The sequence below is a fragment of the Phocoena phocoena genome, chromosome 4 (assembly GCF_963924675.1).
Source record: "Phocoena phocoena chromosome 4, mPhoPho1.1, whole genome shotgun sequence".
Taxonomy (NCBI): Eukaryota; Metazoa; Chordata; class Mammalia; order Artiodactyla; family Phocoenidae; genus Phocoena; species Phocoena phocoena.
Genome location: NC_089222.1, coordinates 78,152,189 through 78,172,819, shown reverse-complemented (window position 1 = coordinate 78,172,819; position 20,631 = coordinate 78,152,189). Strand labels below are relative to the sequence as shown.

At 40.7% G+C, this 20,631-nt stretch overlaps 1 protein-coding gene across 1 annotated transcript in view; it reads right to left on the bottom strand.

Moving 5' to 3' along the window:
- Nucleotides 1-16,504, bottom strand: part of KPNA1 (karyopherin subunit alpha 1) — a 79,141-nt gene extending 62,637 nt beyond the window's left edge. Inside the window, exon 1 of the mRNA XM_065876913.1 lies at nucleotides 16,318-16,504. The gene's annotated coding sequence lies outside the window, so the exon portion shown is untranslated. The remainder of the gene's footprint in view (nucleotides 1-16,317) is intronic.
- Between the last annotated feature and the right edge of the window lie 4,127 nt (nucleotides 16,505-20,631).

The following is a 20,631-nucleotide window of genomic DNA, read 5'->3' as shown; positions in this document are numbered from 1 at the left end:
GGAGGGCAAAGCGGCGAGATTCCTGCACAGACGATCGGGGCCGACCGGCACTCACCAACCCAAGAGGCTTGTCTGCTCACCCGCCGGGGCGGGCGGGGCTGCGAGCTGAGGCTCGGGTTTCGGTTTTGGACGGAGCACAGGGAGAGGACTGGGACTGGCGGCTTGAACATAGCCTGAAGGGGATAGTGCACCACGACTAGCCGGGAGGGAGTTCGGGGGAAAAGCCTGCACCTGCCGAAGAGGCAAGAGACTTTTTCTTCCCTCTTTGTTTCCTGGTGCGCGAGGAGAGGGGTTTAAGAGCGCTGCTTAAAGGAACTCCAGAGACGGGCGTGAGCCGCGGCTAAAAGCGCGAACCCCAGAGACGGGCGCGAGCCGCGGCTAAAAGCGCGAACCCGAGATGGGCGCGAGCCGCGGCTAAAAGCGCGAACCCCAGAGACGGGCGGGAGACGCTAAGGCTGCTGCTGCCGCCACCAAGGGGCCTGTGTGCGAGCACAGGTCACTCTCCACACCCCTCTTCCGCGGAGCCTGTGCAGCCCGCCACTGCCAGGTTCCCGGGATCCAGGGACAACTTCCCCGGGAGTACGCACGGCGGGCCTCAGGCTGGTGCAACGTCACGCCGCCTCTGCCGCCGCAGGCCCGCTCCGCACGCAGTGCCCCTCCTTCCCCCATCCCCCAACCCCCGGCCTGAGTGAGCCGGAGCCCCCGAATCAGCGGCTCCTTTAACCCTGTCCTGTCTGAGCAAAAAACAGACGCCCTCCAGCAACCTACACACAGAGGCAGGGCCAAATCCAAAGCTGAGCTCCTGTGAGCTGTGAGAACAAAGAAGAGAAAGGGAAATCTCTCCCAGCAGCCTCAGAAGCAGCGGATTGAAGCTCCACAATCAACTTGATGTACCCTGCATCTGTGGAATACCTGAATAGACAAGGAATCATCCCAAATTGAAGAGGTGTAATTTAGGAGCGAGATCTATGATTTTTTTCCCTTTTCCTCTTTTTGTGAATGCGTACGTGTATGCTTCTGTGTGAGATCTTGTCTGTATACTCTTGCTTCCACCATTTGTCCTAGGGCTCTATCCGTTCATGGTTTTTTTTAAAAATTTTTTTTCTTAATAATTAATTTTAACTGTAATAACTTTATTATACTTTACCTTCGTTCTTTCTTTCTTTCTTTCCTTCCTTCCTTCCCTCCTTTAGACAACGAAACACCCCAAATTGAGGAGGTGGTCTCTGAGAGCAAGATTTATGATTTTTCCCCCTTTACCTCTTTTTGTGAACGTGTATGTGTATGCTTCTGTGTAAGATTTTCTCTGTATAGCTTTGCTTCCAACATTTGTCCTAAGGTTCCATCCGTCCCTTTTTTTTTTTTTCTAAATATTTTTTTAATTCAATAACTATATTATACTTTATTTTATTTTTACTGTATCTTCTTTCTTTCTGTCTTTTTTCCTTCTTTCCCTCCTTCCTTCCTTCCTCCCTCCCTCCCTCCCTCCTTTCTTTCCTTCTTTGCTTCTTTCTTCCTTCCTTCCTTTCCTCCTTTCCTTCTTTCTTTACTCATACTTCTACTAATTCTCTCTACTTTTTCTCCCTTTTATTCTGAGCCGTGTGGGTGAAAGGCTCTTGGTGCTCCAGCCCAGGAGTCAGGGCTCTGCCTCTGAGGTAGGAGAGCCAACTTCAGGACACTGGTCAACAAGAGACCTCCCAGCTCCACATAATATTAAACGGTGGAAATCTCCCAGAGACCTCCACCTTAACACCAGCACCCAGCTTCACTCAACGACCAGCAAGCCACAGTGCTGGACAACCTATGCCAAACAACTAGCAAAACAGGAACACAACCCCACCCATTAGCAGAGAGGCTGCCTAAAATCATAATAAGGCCACAGACACCCCAAAACACACCACCAGACGTGAACCTGCCCACTAGAGAGACAAGATCCAGCCTCATCCAGCACAACACAGGCACTAGTCCCCTCCACCAGGAAGCCTACACAACCCACTGAAACAACCTTAGCCACTGGAGACAGACATCAAAAACAACGGGAACTACGAACGTGCAGCCTGCAAAAAGGAGACCCCAAACACAGTAAGACAAGCAAAATGAGAAGACAGAAAAACACACAGCAGATGAAGGAGCAAGATAAAAACCCACCAGACCTAACAAATGAAGAGGAAATAGGCAACCTACCTGAAAAAGAATTCAGAATAATTATAGTAAGGATGATCCGAAATCTTGGAAGTAGAATGGACAAAATGCAAGAAACAGTTAACAAGGACCTAGAGGAAATAAAGATGAAACAAGCAACGATGAACAATGCAATAAATGAAATTAAAAGTACTCTAGATAGAATCAATAGCAGAATAACTGAGGCAGAAGAACGGATAAGTGACCTGGAAGATAAAGTACTGGAAATAACTACTGCAGAGCAGAATAAAGAAAAAGAATGAAAAGAACTGAGGACAGTCTCAGAGACCTCTGGGACAACATTAAACACACCAACATTCGAATTATAGGGGTTCCAGAAGAAGAAGAATAAAAGAGACTGAGAACATATTTGAAGAGATTATAGTTGAAAACTTCCCTAATATGGGAAAGGAAATAGTTAATCAAGTCCAAGAAGCACAGAGAGTCCCATACAGGATAAATCCAAGGAGAAATACGCCAAGACACATATTAATCAAACTGTCAAAAATTAAATACAAAGAAAGCATATTAAAAGCAGCAAGGGAAAAACAACAAATAACACACAAGGGAATCCCCATTAGGTTAACAGCTGATCTCTCAGCAGAAACCCTACAAGCCAGAAGGGAGTGGCAGGACATACTGAAAGTGATGAAGGAGAAAAACCTGCAACCAAGACTACTCTACCCAGCAAGGATCTCATTCAGATTTGATGGAGAAATTAAAACCTTTACAGACAAGCAAAAGCTGAGAGAGTTCAGCACCACCAAACCAGCTTTACAACAAATGCTAAAGGAACTTCTCTAGACAAGAAACACAAGAGAAGGAAACGACCTATAATAACGAACCCAAAACAATATAGAAAATGGGAATAGGAACATACATATCGATAATTACCTTAAATGTAAATGGACTAAATGCTCCCACCAAAAGACACAGATTGGCTGAATGGATACAAAAACAAGACCCTTATATATGCTGTCTACAAGAGACCCACTTCAGACCTACAGACACATACAGACTGAAAGTTAGGGGATGGAAAAAGATATTCCATGCAAATGGGAACCAAAAGAAAGCTGGAGTAGCAATTCTCATATCAGACAAAATAGACTTTAAAATAAGGACTATTAAAAGGGACAAAGAAGGACACTACATAATGATCAAGGGATCGATCCAAGAAGAAGATATAACAATTGTAAATATTTATGCACCCAACATAGGAGCACCTCAATACATAAGGCAAATACTAATAGCCATAAAGGGGGAGGTCGACAGTAACACATTCATAGTAGGGGACTTTAACACCCCACTTTCACCCATGGACAGATCATCCAAAATGAAAATAAATAAGGAAACACAAGCTTTAATTGATACATTAAACAAGATGGACTTAATGGATATTTATAGGACACTCCATCCAAAAACAACAGAATACACACTTTTCTCAAGTGCTCATGGAACATTCTCCAGGATAGATCATATCTTGGGTCACAAATCAAGCCTTCGTAAATTTAAGAAAACTGAAATTGTATCAAGTATCTTTTCTGACCACAACGCCATGAGACTAGATATCAATTACAGGAACAGATCTGTAAAAAATACAAACACATGGAGGCTAAACAATACACTACTTAATAATGAAGTGATCACTGAAGAAATCAAAGAGGAAATAAAAAAATACCTAGAAACAAATGACAATGGAGACACAACGACCCAAAACTTATGGGATGCAGCAAAAGTAGTTCTAAGGGGGAAGTTTATAGCAATACAAGCCCACCTTAAGAAGCAGGAAACATCTCGGAAAAATAACCTAACCTTGCACCTGAAGCAATTAGAGAAAGAAGAACAAAAAAACCCAAAAGCTAGCAGAAGGAAAGAAATCATAAAAATCAGATCAGAAATAAATGAAAAAGAAATGAAGGAAACGATAGCAAAGATCAATAAAACTAAAAGCTGGTTCTTTGAGAAGATAAACAAAATAGATAAACCACTAGCCAGACTCATCAAGAAAAAAAGGGAGAAGACTCAAATCAATAGAATTAGAAATGAAAAAGGAGAAGTAACAACTGACACTGCAGAAATAAAAAAAACATGAGAGATTACTACAAGCAACTCTACGCCAATAAAATGGACAATCTGGAAGAAATGGACAAATTCTTAGAAATGCACAACCTGCCAAGACTGAATCAGGAAGAAATAGAAAATATGAACACACCAATCACAAGCACTGAAATTGAAACTGTGATTAAAAATCTTCCAACAAACAAAAGCCCAGGACCAGATGGCTTCACAGGTGAATTCTATCAAACGTTTAGAGAAGAGCTAACACCTATCCTTCTTGAACTCTTCCAAAATATAGCAGAGGGAGGAACACTCCCAAATTCCTTCTAGGAGGCCACCATCACCTTGATACCAAAACCAGACAAGGATGTCACAAAGAAAGAAAACTACAGGCCAATATCACTGATGAACATAGATGCAAAAATCCTCAACAAGATACTAGCAAACAGAATCCAACAGCACATTAAAAGGATCATACACCATGATCAAGTGGGGTTTATTCCAGGAATGCAAGGATTCTTCAATATACGCAAATCTATCAATGTGATAAACCATATTAACAAACTGAAGGAGAAAAACCATATGATCATCTCAATAGATGCAGAGAAAGCTTTCGACAAAATTCAACACCCATTTATGATAAAAACCCTGCAGAGTGTAGGCATAGAGGGAACTTTCCTCAACATAATAAAGGCCATATATGACAAGCCCACAGCAAACATCATCCTCAATGGTGAAAAACTGAAAGCATTTCCACTAAGATCAGGAACAAGACAAGGTTGTCCACTCTCACCACTCTTATTCAACATAGTTTTGGAAGTTTTAGCCACAGCAATCAGAGAAGAAAAGGAAATAAAAGGAATCCAAATCAGAAAAGAAGAAGTAAAGCTGTCACTGTTTGCAGATGACATGATACTATACATAGAGAATCCTAAAGATGCTACCAGAAAACTACTAGAGCTAATCAATGAATTTGGTAAAGTAGCAGGATACAAAATTAATGCACAGAAATCTCTGGCATTCCTATACACTAATGATGAAAAATCTGAAACTGAAATCAAGAAAACATTCCCATTTACCATTGCAACAAAAAGAATAAAATATCTAGGAATAAACCTACCTAAGGAGACGAAAGACCTGTATGCAGAAAATTATAAGACACTGATGAAAGAAATTAAAGATGATACAAATAGATGGAGAGATATACCATGTTCTTGGATGGGAAGAATCAACATTGTGAAAATGACTCTACTACCCAAAGCAATCTACAGATTCAATGCAATCCCTATCAAACTACCACTGGCATTTTTCACAGAACTAGAACAAAAAATTTCACAATTTGTATGGAAACACAAAAGACCCCGAATAGCCAAAGCAATCTTGAGAACGAAAAAAGGAGCTGGAGGAATCAGGCTCCCTGACTTCAGACTATACTACAAAGCAACAGTAATCAAGACAGTATGGTACTGGCACAAAAACAGAAAGATAGATCAGTGGAACAGGATAGAAAGCCCAGAGATAAACTCACGCACATATGGACACCTTATCTTTGATAAAGGAGGCAGGAATGTACAGTGGAGAAAGGACCGCTTCTTCAATAAATGGTGCTGGGAAAACTGGACAGGTACATGTAAAAGTATGAGATTAGATCACTCCCTAACACCATACACAAAAATAAGCTCAAAATGGATTAAAGACCTAAATGCAAGGCCAGAAACTATCAAACTCTTAGAGGAAAACATAGGCAGAACACTCTATGACATAAATCACAGCAAGATCCTTTCTGACCCACCTCCTAGAGTAATGGAAATAAAAAGAAAAATAAACAAATGGGACCTAATGAAACTTCAAAGCTTTTGCACAGCAAAGGAAACCATAATCAAGACCAAAAGACAACCCTCAGAATGGGAGAAAACATTTGCAAATGAAGCAACTGACAAAGGATTAATCTCCAAAATTTACAAGCAGCTCATGCAGCTCAATAACAAAAAAACAAACAACCCCATCCAAAAATGGGCAGAAGACCTAAATAGACATTTCTCCAAAGAAGATATACAGAATGCCAACAAACACATGAAAGAATGCTCAACATCATTAATCATTAGAGAAATGCAAATCAAAACTACAATGAGATATCATCTCACACCAGTCAGAATGGCCATCATGAAAAAATCTAGAAACAATAAATGCTGGAGAGGGTGTGGAGAAAAGGGGACACTCTTGCACTGCTGGTGGGAATGTGAATTGGCTCAGCCACTATGGAGAACAGTATGGAGGTTCCTTAAAAAACTACAAATAGAATTACCATATGACCCAGCAATCCCACTACTGGGCATATACCCTGAGAAAACCAAAATTCAAAAAGAGTCATGTACCAAAATGTTCATTGCAGCTCTATTTACAATAGCCCGGAAATGGAAACAACCTAAGTGTCCATCATCGGATGAATGGATAAAGAAGATGTGGCACATATACACAATGGAATATTACTCAGCCTTAAAAAGAAATGAAATTGAGCTATTTGTAATGAGATGGATAGACCTAGAGTCTGTCATACAGAGTGAAGTAAGTCAGAAAGAAAAAGACAAATACCGTATGCTAACACATATATATGGAATTTGAGGGAAAAAATATGTCATGAAGAACCTAGGGGTAAGACAGGAATAAAGACGCAGACCTACTGGAGAATGGACTTGAGGATATGGGGAGGGGGAAGGGTGAGTTTTGACAGGGCAAGAGAGAGTCATGGACATATACACACTAACAAACGTAGTAAGGTAGATAGCTGGGGGGAAGCAGCCGCAAGGCACAAGGATATTAGCTCGGTGCTTTGTGACAGCTTGGAGGGGTGGGATGGGGAGAGTGGGAGGGAGGGAGATGCAAGAGGGAAGACATATGGGAACATATGTATATGTATAGCTGATTCACTTTGTTATAAAGCAGAAACTAACACACCATTGTAAAGCAATTATACCCCAATAAAGATGTTTAAAAAAAAAAAAAACAAGATGCAAAGCTGGTGGTAAAATAGAAATGTACTCTACTCTTTCAAAATGAAATCTCCCAATTTCCCCTTCATGTCTATTTAGTTAAAATTATCAAAGTTTGCTTATTATTCCATCCAGAGTGATTTTATCTATTCCTATCTATTCACACTGCCACCAGTCTGATCCAGGCCCCTGTCATCCTACAGCTAGATAACTGCAACAGCTCTAACCAGCCTTCCTTAACCTCAGTCTCTTTGCTCTTCAATTCATCCTTCGCACAGCTCTCAGATTTATCTCAACACCTTTTTCACTATATAACTTCAATGCCTAAGGACCTAAAATGAGTTTTTAGCACTACTTAGATCAAATCTGAACTTCTTTGTCCTACAAGTTCCCTTGGCTTTGATACTCTTTTCATTTCTCATCAATCTATTCCCAAAACACACTGAGTATAGATCTTTTTATGTTTTTATTATATTCAAGTATATATACTGGTATATATATTCAGTGTGCTGAGTCAATCCAAGCAGTCAGTAAGCCCCTAACCATTGTGAATATTTAACATTCACAATATTCTTTGTTCAACACCATAAAATGTTAGTATACTTAATTCCATCATATAAATTGAGTATAATTTTATTAGAAAACATGATGTGTATTTAATACTAAAAAAACCAAAGACCACAAGAAAGTATGACTACAAAAAAAGCAAGTTACAGGTTTATGAATTTAAGCATAAATGAATTTTAAGTATAAAAAATTTTCAGTTCAGTTGCGAATATTTTTTGAACCTATTTTTTCATTAGAGAATGGAGAGGTGTGAGCCTGCACCCCAGAGTACATGCTCTCCCATTTGTAAATATTAATTACTCATCTGTTGTTAACTTCTAGTCAAGTAGCAGTGGGTCCCTTTAAAATATTTTAATAAAACTTAGGAAAGAAAAATGACATTTAAAATATCCTACCCATTTCTTCCCAGTAAAATTATTAGAGTACCTTTATTTTAGTGACAACATTCTTGCGTTCAATGGAGGCAAGGTTTGAAAAACCCTGCAATAACCCTCCTCTGTGAGAAGTCAATGCTACAGATATGATTCGTAGGTGCTCACCTCTGATTACATCTCATAGCTCTAACTCCATTAACCTAATAGAAATCCCTACTTTCTTTCATGTCCCAGCTTCAGACCTTCTTCAACTGAGATGTTTACTAAAAACCTTTGACCCTGAATTCTGACCTCACTTCCAGTATCTACAGGTTCCCAACATGTAAGGTTCCCCAGAGACATTCTCAATATCCAACATTTAAAGGAAAATATTTACCAAAGATTTGGGGAATTCACACCCCAAGATTCAGTAATTCCACTTTTGGAATGTACACAAAGGCAATAAAATCAGCAGTATGTAGAAGAATATTCACAGCAGCATAACTTACAATGAAAAACTGTAAACCTAAAAATTCCAAAACGAGGGCTTGGCTATGGGACATAATCATAACATACTGCGAACTAAGGAAAAACAGAACATTAACACATGACAAATCGGGGTGGTAGGAATAAAACCCCAATTTATACTATTCTCTATACTTTTTAAAACATTTTATAACTTAGAATACAAAAATCTTAAGTGGAAATTAATATTCTTCTTTATCTTCCAAATTTTCTACAGTAAGCAATATACTACTTATACAATAAGAAAAACTTTCAAAAAGTAAAGCTGGAAGCATATATTATATTTACTACAATGAGGCTTCCCAGCCTAACTAAAACATTAAATTTCTTTACTTTTGGCTAGAATTTTATCAACTCAACATGCTGTTATTTCATCAAAGTTCTAATTGAATACTTCAGGTCTTTATGAAAGGGAAAAACTACTTCCCCCTTATAGCTGGATATTTTTAGAGAGAAATCTTTCCCCAAAAATGGCATAATGGACTCCTTCATGGGGGGGAAAAGAAAAAGTGCAAACTTGCCTTTATCCAATTCATATCCATTACTGAATCTAATATATCTATTACATGTACACTTATAAGGGTTTTAATGTTTTAAATTAAGATTTAGCACCTACAGGATGTATGTGCTTTCCTCCCAAAACATATTAACAACTCGAAGCTCAGAAATTTAATTTTAATCTTCAATACTAAACAAAGTACTAAGCGTACAACACTCAAATGCCATGGAAAGAATGAACAGGCCAGATATAAGAGTTCATGTAAAGAAATAAAATGATGGATTTGGTAGATTAATCCATACCAAAATTATCTTTTTAAAAAAAAGGATGAACTACAAAGATAGAACACAAAAGGAGAGAATCAGAGGTGACAGATGAGATGTCAAAAACTTTTTAGAAGCCTTGAAACAGATGGCCCTGGGACTTCCCTGGTGGTCCAGTGGTTAAGAATCCATCTTGCAATGCAGGGAACATGGGTTCGATCCCTGGTTGGGGAACTAAGATCCCCCATGCCGCAGGGAAACTAAGCCCGCGTGCCACAACTACTGAGCCCGTGTGTTCTGGAGCCCGCTCGCAGCAAGGAAAGATCCCCGCATGCTGCAACGAAGATCCCATGTGCCGCAACTAAGACCCGACGTAGCCAAATAAATAATTTTTTTAAAAAGATGGTCTAATGATATTTTACTAGCGAAGTGGAGAACTCTGAAGCCTAAGCACCTGTAAAGAAGCTGATTCACACTGCCCACAAGCAGGAAGCGTCATAGACAGGAGCCCCTGCCCCCCCACCCCAGGCATCTCTGAATGTAGAGTGAGGAACAGGACTAAAAACTAGCAAGTTAGCTGAAAGTCTACAAAACAGCCATCACATTCAGACTTCCTCCTCCATTGTGCACAGCCAGGCAACAGTCCATCCCCAAGCCCCTATGGATGTTGAGAGCATTACTCTGAAGAAACTAAACTAGAGAGACTCTAAAATGAGGGACTCCAGTGTAGGTGATGTGCTATACAAAAGATAGGATTACATGAACACAATTAACAGTGAGAACGCCAGCTTCTTTTCTAAGACAAGTTCTCAGAATTTGGCATCCAGGTGTATCCTCCAGGCAAGACTGGAGGCTCTCTTTTACTTTTTTTTTTTTTAATTTTATTGAAGTATAGTTGATTTACAATGTTGTGTTAGTTGGAGGCTCTCTTTCTCAAGGAAATTGACAAGCCCAAGAGAAAAGAACTATGAGAGTCCCCTCCCCCTGTAAATGGCCACAGCTCCCTGTCCACCCTTTAACAAGCCACACCTATAGTTTCCAATTCAGTTTTTAGCACTTCACTCTTAAATAGGAATGGACAACCGTAAGTTTACCAGACATCCAGGGAGAGCCTCTACAGAGAAAGACTGCAATGGAAACAAAGGAACTTCGAAGAAACAGAGCAATGAGGGGTACAAAACTTTAAAAAAAAAAAAACAAAACACCATCATTAATACTGTCCTCAAGAAGACTATAGTGTCTATAAAATAATATAAAGATACCATAAGAATGAGCTCTAAGAAATTAAAATATGGATAGGAATTAACAATTCAATAGAAGGGCTGTAAGATAACATTAAAGAAATCTCTCAGGAAACAGAACAAAAAGACTAAGTGATGGAAAACAGGAAGGAAAAGAAAATTAAAAGAACCACCTAAGAATTCTAAGACCCAAATAATACAAATTCCAAGAAAGACAAAAAAATCAAATGAGAAAGATTATCAAAGAAACAATGCATCAAATTTAGAGTATTCATTCAATGAAAGACACCATGGACAAAACTAACAGAAAGATGACAGGCCTATAAAAGATATTTTCCATTCCTAAAACCAACAGACCTCCACAAGGAACTCCTGCAAACCAAAAAAAAAAAGACAGGAGGAGTTCCCTGGTGGCCTAGTGGTTAGAATTCCAGGCTTTCACTGTTGTGGCCTGGGTTCAATCCCTGGGTCGGGGAACTGAGATCCTGCAAGCTGCGCAGCACAGCACAGCCAAAACAAACAAACAAACAAACAAAAAAGACAGGGACCGGAAAGGAAAGATAGACAAAGTACAAAACAGACAATTAACAAAAGGGAAAACCTGAATGGATACAAGAGATGCTCGAATTCATTAATTATCAGAGAATGTAAATTAAAACAATGAGATACCACTTTATACCCGACTAGCAAAAATTAAGAAGTTAGATAAAACCAAGTACTGTCAAAGATGTGGGCAAATAAGAAAACTCCTCACTGCTAGCAGGCACATAAACTAGTTCTCCTATTCTATGACCCAGGAATCCCACTCCTGGGCATACATCCCAAAGAACTTCTCACACAGGTCCACAAGGATGTACAAGTAAGAGTATATTTACCACAGTGTACTTGTGATGCCAGAGAGGCAACTCAGATGTCAGTGATTAGGGAATAAAAAGTAAAATGTGGTAGATGCACATTGTGGAATTCTACATTATACGCAACTATATGCACACACAACAAAACAGAAAGGTCTCCAAACAATGCTGAGTAAAAAGAGTAAGAAACAGAACAAGGTCTATAACACAATATATAAACTAAATACACAAAACGCACTACATATTTCACAATGATTCACATACAGTCAAGGAATGTATCAGCCACAATGCAGTGGGTGCCTACTAGAAAGGGTAATGGAAGTAGGGCTCAGAAATGAAAGAAAAATTTAAAGGACCTTGTATAGTTTGATGATAGTGTCAAGAACTGGGAAGCATAATTAACTCAAACTCTTTTTACCCAAGGCCCCAATAATAATAATAAATAATAAATAAATTTCCCAAAACTAAAGGACACAAATCCCCGGCTTGTAAGGGTCCATCAAGTGCCCTTAAATGAAAAAACAAACAAACAAACAAACAATCAAATCTAGGGACATTATGGAATTTCAGGGGTTAAAAATAATACCCTAAAAGCTTCTGGAGATTGGAGAAGACAGGGAAGGTCACATACAAATGAAGAAAAAGAACGCCTTTGGACTTCAACAGCAACATTAAAATGCAGGAAACAATGGAGCTATGACTTCCAAACTTTTTAAGCCTAGGTTTTTATACCCAGCCAGATTACTGATGAAATGCTAAGGTAGAATATAGATTTTTTTCAATCATGCAAGATCTCAGAAAGTTTTCACTTCCCAGGTACGCTTTCTCTGTAAGTTAAGAAAATATGGGAAACAGGAGATCCAATGCAGGAGAAGGGCAAAGAGAATTTTAAGGGCGACATAAAGAAAAGTTCCAGGATAACAGCTGTGAAGTATACCTAGAAAGTAACCAGTCCAGATTGCATTAAAAGGACAGAAGGTTCCAGGACAGCAATCTCATGGAAATGGAAGTGGGGAAAAAAGGTGTTACTCCTGGAAAAACAAAAATTGGTTAAGAGAAGAAATGATATCATAATATACTACATGGTTCAGCTATAAACATTTACATAGTTATAACTGAACGTTGACTTAATAAACACCTGTGATAACTATACTAAAAGGATGGGAGAGGCAGTGTGTAAATGTGGAGGAAAGTCAATAGATAATGTCTAAAACTGCTGTATCAAGAAATAGCAATAGAAGTTATTTATAAATATGAAAGAGGAAACAGCTAAAAAAGGAAATTGGTGGCCTCTAAAGTGCAGAAGCTAGGACAGGGGACAGTTGTTTTCAGAGAATATTCTAATTCAAAAACTGTATTTTTTAATGGCAGTAAAGCAAGGAACTCCAATAGCCCTTCAGCTTTTAGTAAATTAGATCTTCACAATATCATTTCATGATGTTAAACAAACTGCATCTAGTTTGTTCTGCTGGAGACTGCACTGCAAACCAAGACAAAAATCAAGCTTTAATGATTGATGTGAACATAGTACAAATAGCCCTGTGATTGAATACCAGCTCCATCACTTATTCTGTGAAGTAGGGCAAGTTACCTAACCATCCTGTACCTGTAGCCACCTTCTCAAAGTGGTTTTGCAAGGGTAATTAAGTGAAAACACCTGATGCAGTGCTTGAGCCATCAACAGATGTTAGTACCTTTTGCTTGTCTTTCTGCTCCCTAGCTAAAAACCCCCATTTTGACCCCAAGCTGCCTTGCTGGTCACAGAATACGGAGACTCATGGACAACTCAGCACATATCCCTCCTCATGCTGAAAAATCAATCATGATGAGTAAGCAGACTTATCTTTGTATATGAAGAGCAGCATTATTCTTGTTATGTGAAGGAGATTATCCCCATTATCCACATTTTGGATTATTGCCTGCTTTCAAGAACTGTCCCAATTAGTCTACTACACTAGATCAGAACCATTTTGTCACTAAGGTCTGTCATGTAGGGTCGTTATCATCTTTAAAAACAAACAAACAAAAAACTGTACGGGGGCTTCCCTGGTGGCGCAGTGGTTGAGAGTCCGCCTGCTGATGCCAGGGACACGGGTTTGTGCCCCGGTCCAGGAAGATCCCACGTGCCGCAGAGCGGCTGGGCCCGTGAGCCATGGCTGCTGAGCCTGTGCGTCCGGAGCCTGTGCTCCACAGCGGGAGAGGCCACAACAGTGAGAGGCTCGCGTACCGCAAAAAAAAAAACAAAAACAAAAAAAAACTGTACGTTCCACGAGTCTTCATCCCTGCTCTTTCACTGCAAGGACTTAAAATTTCCTAATGAAGGTCCTATCTGGTCCCTCATTATCCTGGGGCCACCTCCTGCTCACTGCAGCAAGAATAGAGGCAAGTCAGCCCCCAATCAGCTAATTGAATTGTTTACCATTTCCAACGTTTTCTTCCACTATTACGGCTGAATTCAGAATACCTTGCAAAGTACAGAAACCTTAAAACAAAGAGATTAACAGGGAATTATCTTTATCATCACTATGTCAGTCACCTTTACTTCCACGGCCAAAAGTCTTAGTTGATTTTATACAAAGCATACATACTTCTAGAAACAATCTGACAAGACTTAAAAAGACTAAATCATAAATCATCAAGACTTTATCATTAATTCAACAGTAAACTCCTCAAGGCTTATGTCGTCTGATTCCATATGAACTTCCTTTGCTATTTAGTACAGTTTCTGCTCAATTTTGACTGATAAAATGTCATGCAGTCAATATTTTTACTCATTATTTGTTAGTCTTCCCTGCAACACTATAAATTCCATGACACAAGAACAGTGTCTTCTAGGGGCAGGACAGGAATAAAGATGCAGACGTAGAGAATGGACTTGAGGACACGGGGAGGGGAGAAGGGTAAGCTGGGAAGAAGTGAGAGAGTGGCATGGACATATATACACTACCAAATGTAAAAACGATCGCTAGTGGGAAGCAGCTGCATAGCACAGGGAGATCAGCTCGGTGCTTTGTGACCACCTAGAGGGGTGGGATAGGGAGGGTGGGAGAGAGATGCAAGAGGGAGGAGATGTGGGGATATGTGTATATGTATAGCTGATTCACTTTGTTATACAGCAGAAACTAACACACCATTGTAAAGCAATTATATTCCAATAAAGATGTTTAAAAAAAAAAGAACAGTGTCTTGATCATGTCTACATCCCCAGTCTCAGGGCCTATGAACACTCCAAGTATTCGCTGAATTAATGGACCAAATAAAGAAAACGCAACCAAGAAGTGTGCAAGGAGAGGAGAAAAAATTCCTAAATTAGCAGTGATTCTGGTTCTAAGGCTGGTTCTAACAAGAGCTGGAACACCTTAGGTAAGTTACCTAACTTCTCTGACCCTCGAAGCTTTAATCTGCAGAAAAGGAAAAAATAACATACTTCAGAGTTACTGTAAGCGTTAACGTTTTACTGTACAAAAAGTATTTAGCACAATATCTAGAAAGGAGCTCAATAAATGTTCATTCCTTTACCTTTCCTCATGTTCTCCACCTTAAAATCCGGTATTACACATAAAAGTGACTTCCAAGAATAAATTACTTCAGTAAAAGTACAATAGAGTTCATTCTCCATTTGCTTTGAAAAGTTAAAATTTCATCTCTTCAATCTTTAAAATGGAGGGGGACTAGCTTGTGAATTACTTTCAAAATATCACAAACACAAGAACAAGTTAAGAAAAAAACAATGTCAAGAATGAGCCTTGAAGCAACGTGCGGGATGGGGGGGGAGCGGCGGGGCGGGGAATCACTCATCTACTGCGAAGAAATAGGGGTTTTTAAGGCAGTGCTCACTAAACGAAAAAAGGCTTGAAAAAGGTAGAAACGTTATTTAATAGTATGTTTTAGAAAAAAATACTTCCCAACTGTTTATTCTGAATTTAAACCTTAAAAAATTAACTATTTTGACATCGTGAGCTCAAAAGTGGAACATTACATATAACTTCCATTCAAACCTAAAACATTCCTTCATGACGACTTCCCAGACTCCAGTCATCCTTCAGTTTCATCCTCCCATTTTGAGCTTAATCGAATACCTCGCCGCTTCCCTTGCATCACCACTGACACACGCTGTGTGCAGACGAAGTTCTGTCATTCCTATAATTACCACACCCCTGTCAGACGCTTCAGGCCCATGTTGTTATGACATCTGTAAACTGCAGTCCTCCGTCTGTCTCCACCCGCACCGCGCCCGCCCCCCCCCCCCCCCCCCCCGCTTCCAAACCACCGGCTCCGGCTCGGGCTGTAACTTGTGAATTCCCGAGACGGTCCCCTCCGGCCTCGGTTAGGATTTTTACACGCCCCCCACCCCTTGCTCTTTCCTGCCTCAGTCGCCGCACTCCGTGCGGCCCACCCACGCCCCCAGCTCGCTCGCGCCGGGCCGCGGCGCTGGCTCCGCACTCCCTCCTCTCCGCCCCGCTGCCTCGGCGCCCCGCAGTCCCCGACGCTGCTTCCAGCTCCGCTACCGAGCCGCCTCGCCCCGCCTCGCCTCGCCTCCACCGGCGTTCCCGATGGCGAACCAGTGCTCCCCACCCCCACCGTCCTCTCAGCGGACCGCGCGGCCGTTGGGACTGCCTGGCCCGTGACGCACGGACGCGCAACGAGCGCCCAGGCCCAGGAACCCGAGCTCCAGCACTGCCGGCGGCCCGCCCTCACCGCGGGGCCTCCCCCGCACACAACCGGATCCGCCGGAGTCCCCGGCGGGAGGGGGAGGGGCCGGGGGCCGCCTGGGCCCCGCACTCACCAAGTTCAAGGCAGCCGATCCCGGTGCCACTGCTGGGGTGAGCCTCTGGCTCGCTCGCTCGCCTGCCGTGCCTCTCCCGCACACAACCTCGAAGACCCAGCTCGCGCCTCAGCTGTGCTCACCAGGCCTCGCTCGCCGACACCGCCGCGCACCCAGCACAGCGAGACCCAGCTCAGCCGGCGTTCGCAGTACGCCTGCGCGCGGGGGCCGGCCCGCGCGCCTGCGCGCGCCTCTCCACCACCCTGCTGCAGAGGCTGCCGGGAGATGTAGTCTTCCAACCGTCCTCGCGAAGCGCCAGCGGTTAGCCGGGAACCAGTGGAGAGTCTGGAGTCGGGAAGGAGGTCTGGTTGACAAGGTTCGCAGTTAGTGGCGAAGGTTGGAGAGCCATTCTGGAGTGACAATGAAATGGTACTACTTAGGCTGAATTGCAAAGTTATGTCTACAAACTTGTCTTCGAAGCTCTTCCAGGGCGGATCGATCCTTGCTCACCTCTGTCTATAGCCTCTGACAGGCTTGTTACCTAATACACGTTTACTGAGTAAATAATGGAATGAATGAAGCCTGAGGGATTACTAAAAAAGAGTTATAAGTCCGCGCTTCGTGTCTAAGGCATTCACATGCAGCATGTTTGAGAAACTTATGGGTATTTCCTTTTTTAGTTCTCTCCCGTCCCCTTTGCCTGATAATGTATATAAGCAGTATCAAAAATCATTAAGAAATTAAATGAAACACAAATGCTTGCTTTACTCAATAAATGCTCTCAGACGAAAATTTGGGACAAATAGTTGTTACTGTTAAATCTGATGGAATTCTCTTTGAGCTTAATCGAATTGTTTTTGAGCAGTGGCTTCAAAAGAAGAAAGACTGAAGCCAGCCAAGCAAAGGTCACAGAATACAGTCTCACATGCGACCTGGTTTGTCAAATCAATCCAAACACCCACGGAGAAGCAAGGTGAAAGAAATGGGGTAGCTCTGTAACATAAGTGTGGGAGAGAGGGCCTTACTGCCTGAATCCTAGGCTATGCGATGTTCATTTGTCCTGGATCTCTTTCTGCCACGTCAGTATTCCCCACTAACGGTGTGTTTTCTAGGATGAGCTGAGTTTGAGCAAGGGCACTGGGGAAAGGGAATGTGTTCTAAGTGAGAGACTTGGAGGCAAGTGTGTGTGACCGCAGCTAAGCTGAGGACAGATCACTTTATTCCAATCAGGAGCTAATATTATTCAGAGCTGGACTTTAGTGTTTGTGAAAACTAGTTTCTTTCTAGTTCACCCTTACTCCTAGTTAAGAGTATCCCGTGAGGGTCTGGACCAAAAGTCTGGGGTATTTACGAGGGCCTCTCTTCCTTGACCCAACCTCTTCAGCCCCATGAGACAGTCAAAAGCTCTACTCAGTTTTTCAGCCACTGCTTTCAGAATTAGCAATCACTTCAAGTGGAAAAGTAACAGCAAACATCAGGCTCACCTCTCATGGGTTCCCTTTCTTTTCTTCCAGATCTTGGATCCACAGATTCTCACTGCTGTGGTAGCTCTTCAGTGCCTTAATGTTTTTTATATTTTGTCCAGCTGTTCTCTGTGGTGGGAGGATTTGTTCAAGACAACAACAGTAGCCCATTGCTGAAGCAGAATTCCTATATATACATTACTTTTACAAAAATGTTATCATACCATACATGATGTTTTGTTAGCTAATGTCTCTCTGACTATATCTTTTTGTATTAAAATTTATTTTTAATTTTAAATTATAGAACAGTAGTTTTGCTATTACAAGCAACACTGCTGTGAACATTCTTGTACATGTCTTTGTGTGTACAGGGAAACTAGATCCTAAGACATTGTCCTAAGACATTGCATCTTTAACCTTACGAGATGTGACAGGCAGAATTCTCAGATGGCCCCCGTGATCTTTGCCCCTTGCTGTTACCCTGTATAATCCCTACCCCTTGAGTGTGGGTGGGAGCTTTGACTTACTTCTGGCCAATAGAATATGGCAAGGATGATTACATTTCATTATAAGTCTCTGTCTTAGCAGACCAGAGCTCGACACTCTCCTGCTGGCCTTGAAGAAGCGAGCTTTCATGTTGAGAACTGCCTATGGAGAGGGCCACGTGGCAGGGAACTGCAGATGATTTCTAGCACCTGGGTGCAGCCTCCAGCTGATAGCCAGTAAGCAAGCCAGGGCCCTCAGCCCTACAACCACAAGGAAATGAATTCTGCCAACAACCTGAGACAGGTTGGAAGTGGATTCTTCCCCAGTGAAGCCTCCAGATGAGAAGACAACGTGACTTACACCTTGATTGCAGCTTTGTGAGACCCTGAACAGAGGAACCAGCTCAGCTGTGCCCGTAATCCTGGCCCACAGAAACTGTGAGATAATAAATGTGTTTTAAGACACTAGGTTTCTGGTATTTTGTTCCACAGCGATGGAAAAGTAATATGCTAGATATTGCCAGATTATTTCACAAAGTGGTTGTGCCAGCTTATGCTCCACAAGCAGCTGATAAGGTTTTCTTTTCTAAACAACCTTGCTAACATTTGGAAATGTCTTTTTTATTTTTGCCAAATGGATGGGTGTGAAAATACATAATAATTAGACACATATATTAACATAAACACACGAAAAATAAGTTTTTACTTGCAATGATATATTCCGTTGTATTTTTTTCTGTTGCATAAATGCTATTACTTAAAATAGCAATAGGACTCATTAAAAGTGGCAACTAATAATAATTAATAGAAGGACAAATTAAGAAAATAATTTGTGAGAAAAATTTATAGCATAATATATATATATTTTTTAAACATCTTTATTGGAGTATAATTGCTTTACAATGTTAGTTTCTGTGTATAACAAAGTGAATCAGCTATACATATACATACATCCCCATATCTCCTCCCTCTTGCTTCTCCCTCCCACTCTCCCTATCCCACCCCTCTAGGTGGTCACAAAGCACCGAGCTGATCTCCCTGTGCTATACAGCATAATATTTTTATGTTTCTTCCTGTCCTCTGGTTCAGCAACTTATTTTAACTCTTTCTTAAACTCTTTATCACATATCCAAATTTTGTAGCCTATATTATTCTATATTCTATATGTATATTAAGATACATAAATGTAGGAATTTTATGAAGGAGAGTATATATACAGTAGAACTTGTTAAACAGATAATACTCCTATTACAGTTTTAAGAAATGATATGTTTCTGTCCCATGATAGAGTGGGATATTTTTTATTCTTTTTGTTTCCTTTTTCATCAATATTTCTCTGAACTGCCTGGAGCCTTTAGGACATCTTTTCTTTTATGTAATGGTAAAACCAAATACAGACAAATATAAAATTAGTTTTGACTTGCAGCTCTGTTCCTCTGCCTGCATTGCACTGATTCTTGTTGGCACAGATGACATCAAGCTAAACATTCCCTCAACAAAAGTGTTTGAGCATAGAACAGTTAGGATTTTAATTACTAGTGCAGCACGTTTTTAAACTTGTAGGAATTTGTTTCTGGTTCTCCAAAATGTCCACCCATTTTGTATCTACAGACTTGCTTTGGTAAACCAACTGTTTGTCAATCAGGTCCTTTGCATCTATAAATTAACCATTTCTATATCTAAAATGCCCATTGTTTTTAAAACATTCTGAAGCACATTGTATGTGATCATAAGTTAAACCTCTCTTCCCCAGAAAAAATGGTTTTAAAGCATAGAGGTAATTTGAACTTGTGAAATTGAAGTTAGATTTCAAATAAATTTACAGTTTTAGTGAAGAAATTCAGAAAGTCCTGTTTAATTTGGTTACTTTTTTCTAGGGACATTTTTTTTAAAGTTCTGAAAGTCTTATTTCCAAAAATTAGTCTTTTTTTTTCTGTTTGAAGTTTTTGTCGCAACCTGCATATAACATTGAATAATTGAGATTCAGATGGTTCATCCTTTTCTAGACTTCTTATGACCTCTTCAAGGATTATCAGACAGTTTTGGAGAACCAGCATGTTTATTTCTGTTTCACTGTAATTCTTCTCTCCGTTCTCATCCTCAATGTATTGCCAAATTGGAGCAGGACATTCTTCTTGTTCCACGCTTTGAAAATATGATTTTATGGCAGGCTGACATTATAACGTCTTTTCTATGGCTAGCAACAATGATCGCCATCTTGTAGGTACATGTTTAAGGAAGCTGTCTCTTGCCATTTCTATAGTCAAAAATGTCGTTAAATGCTTCCGCACATTTTGAGGAAGCTGAAATGCCCAGACACTTTCATTATGAAAACTTCTGTATCGCAGGTAAGCAAACCACACCCCTCTTTAAACAGTGTTCTGTAT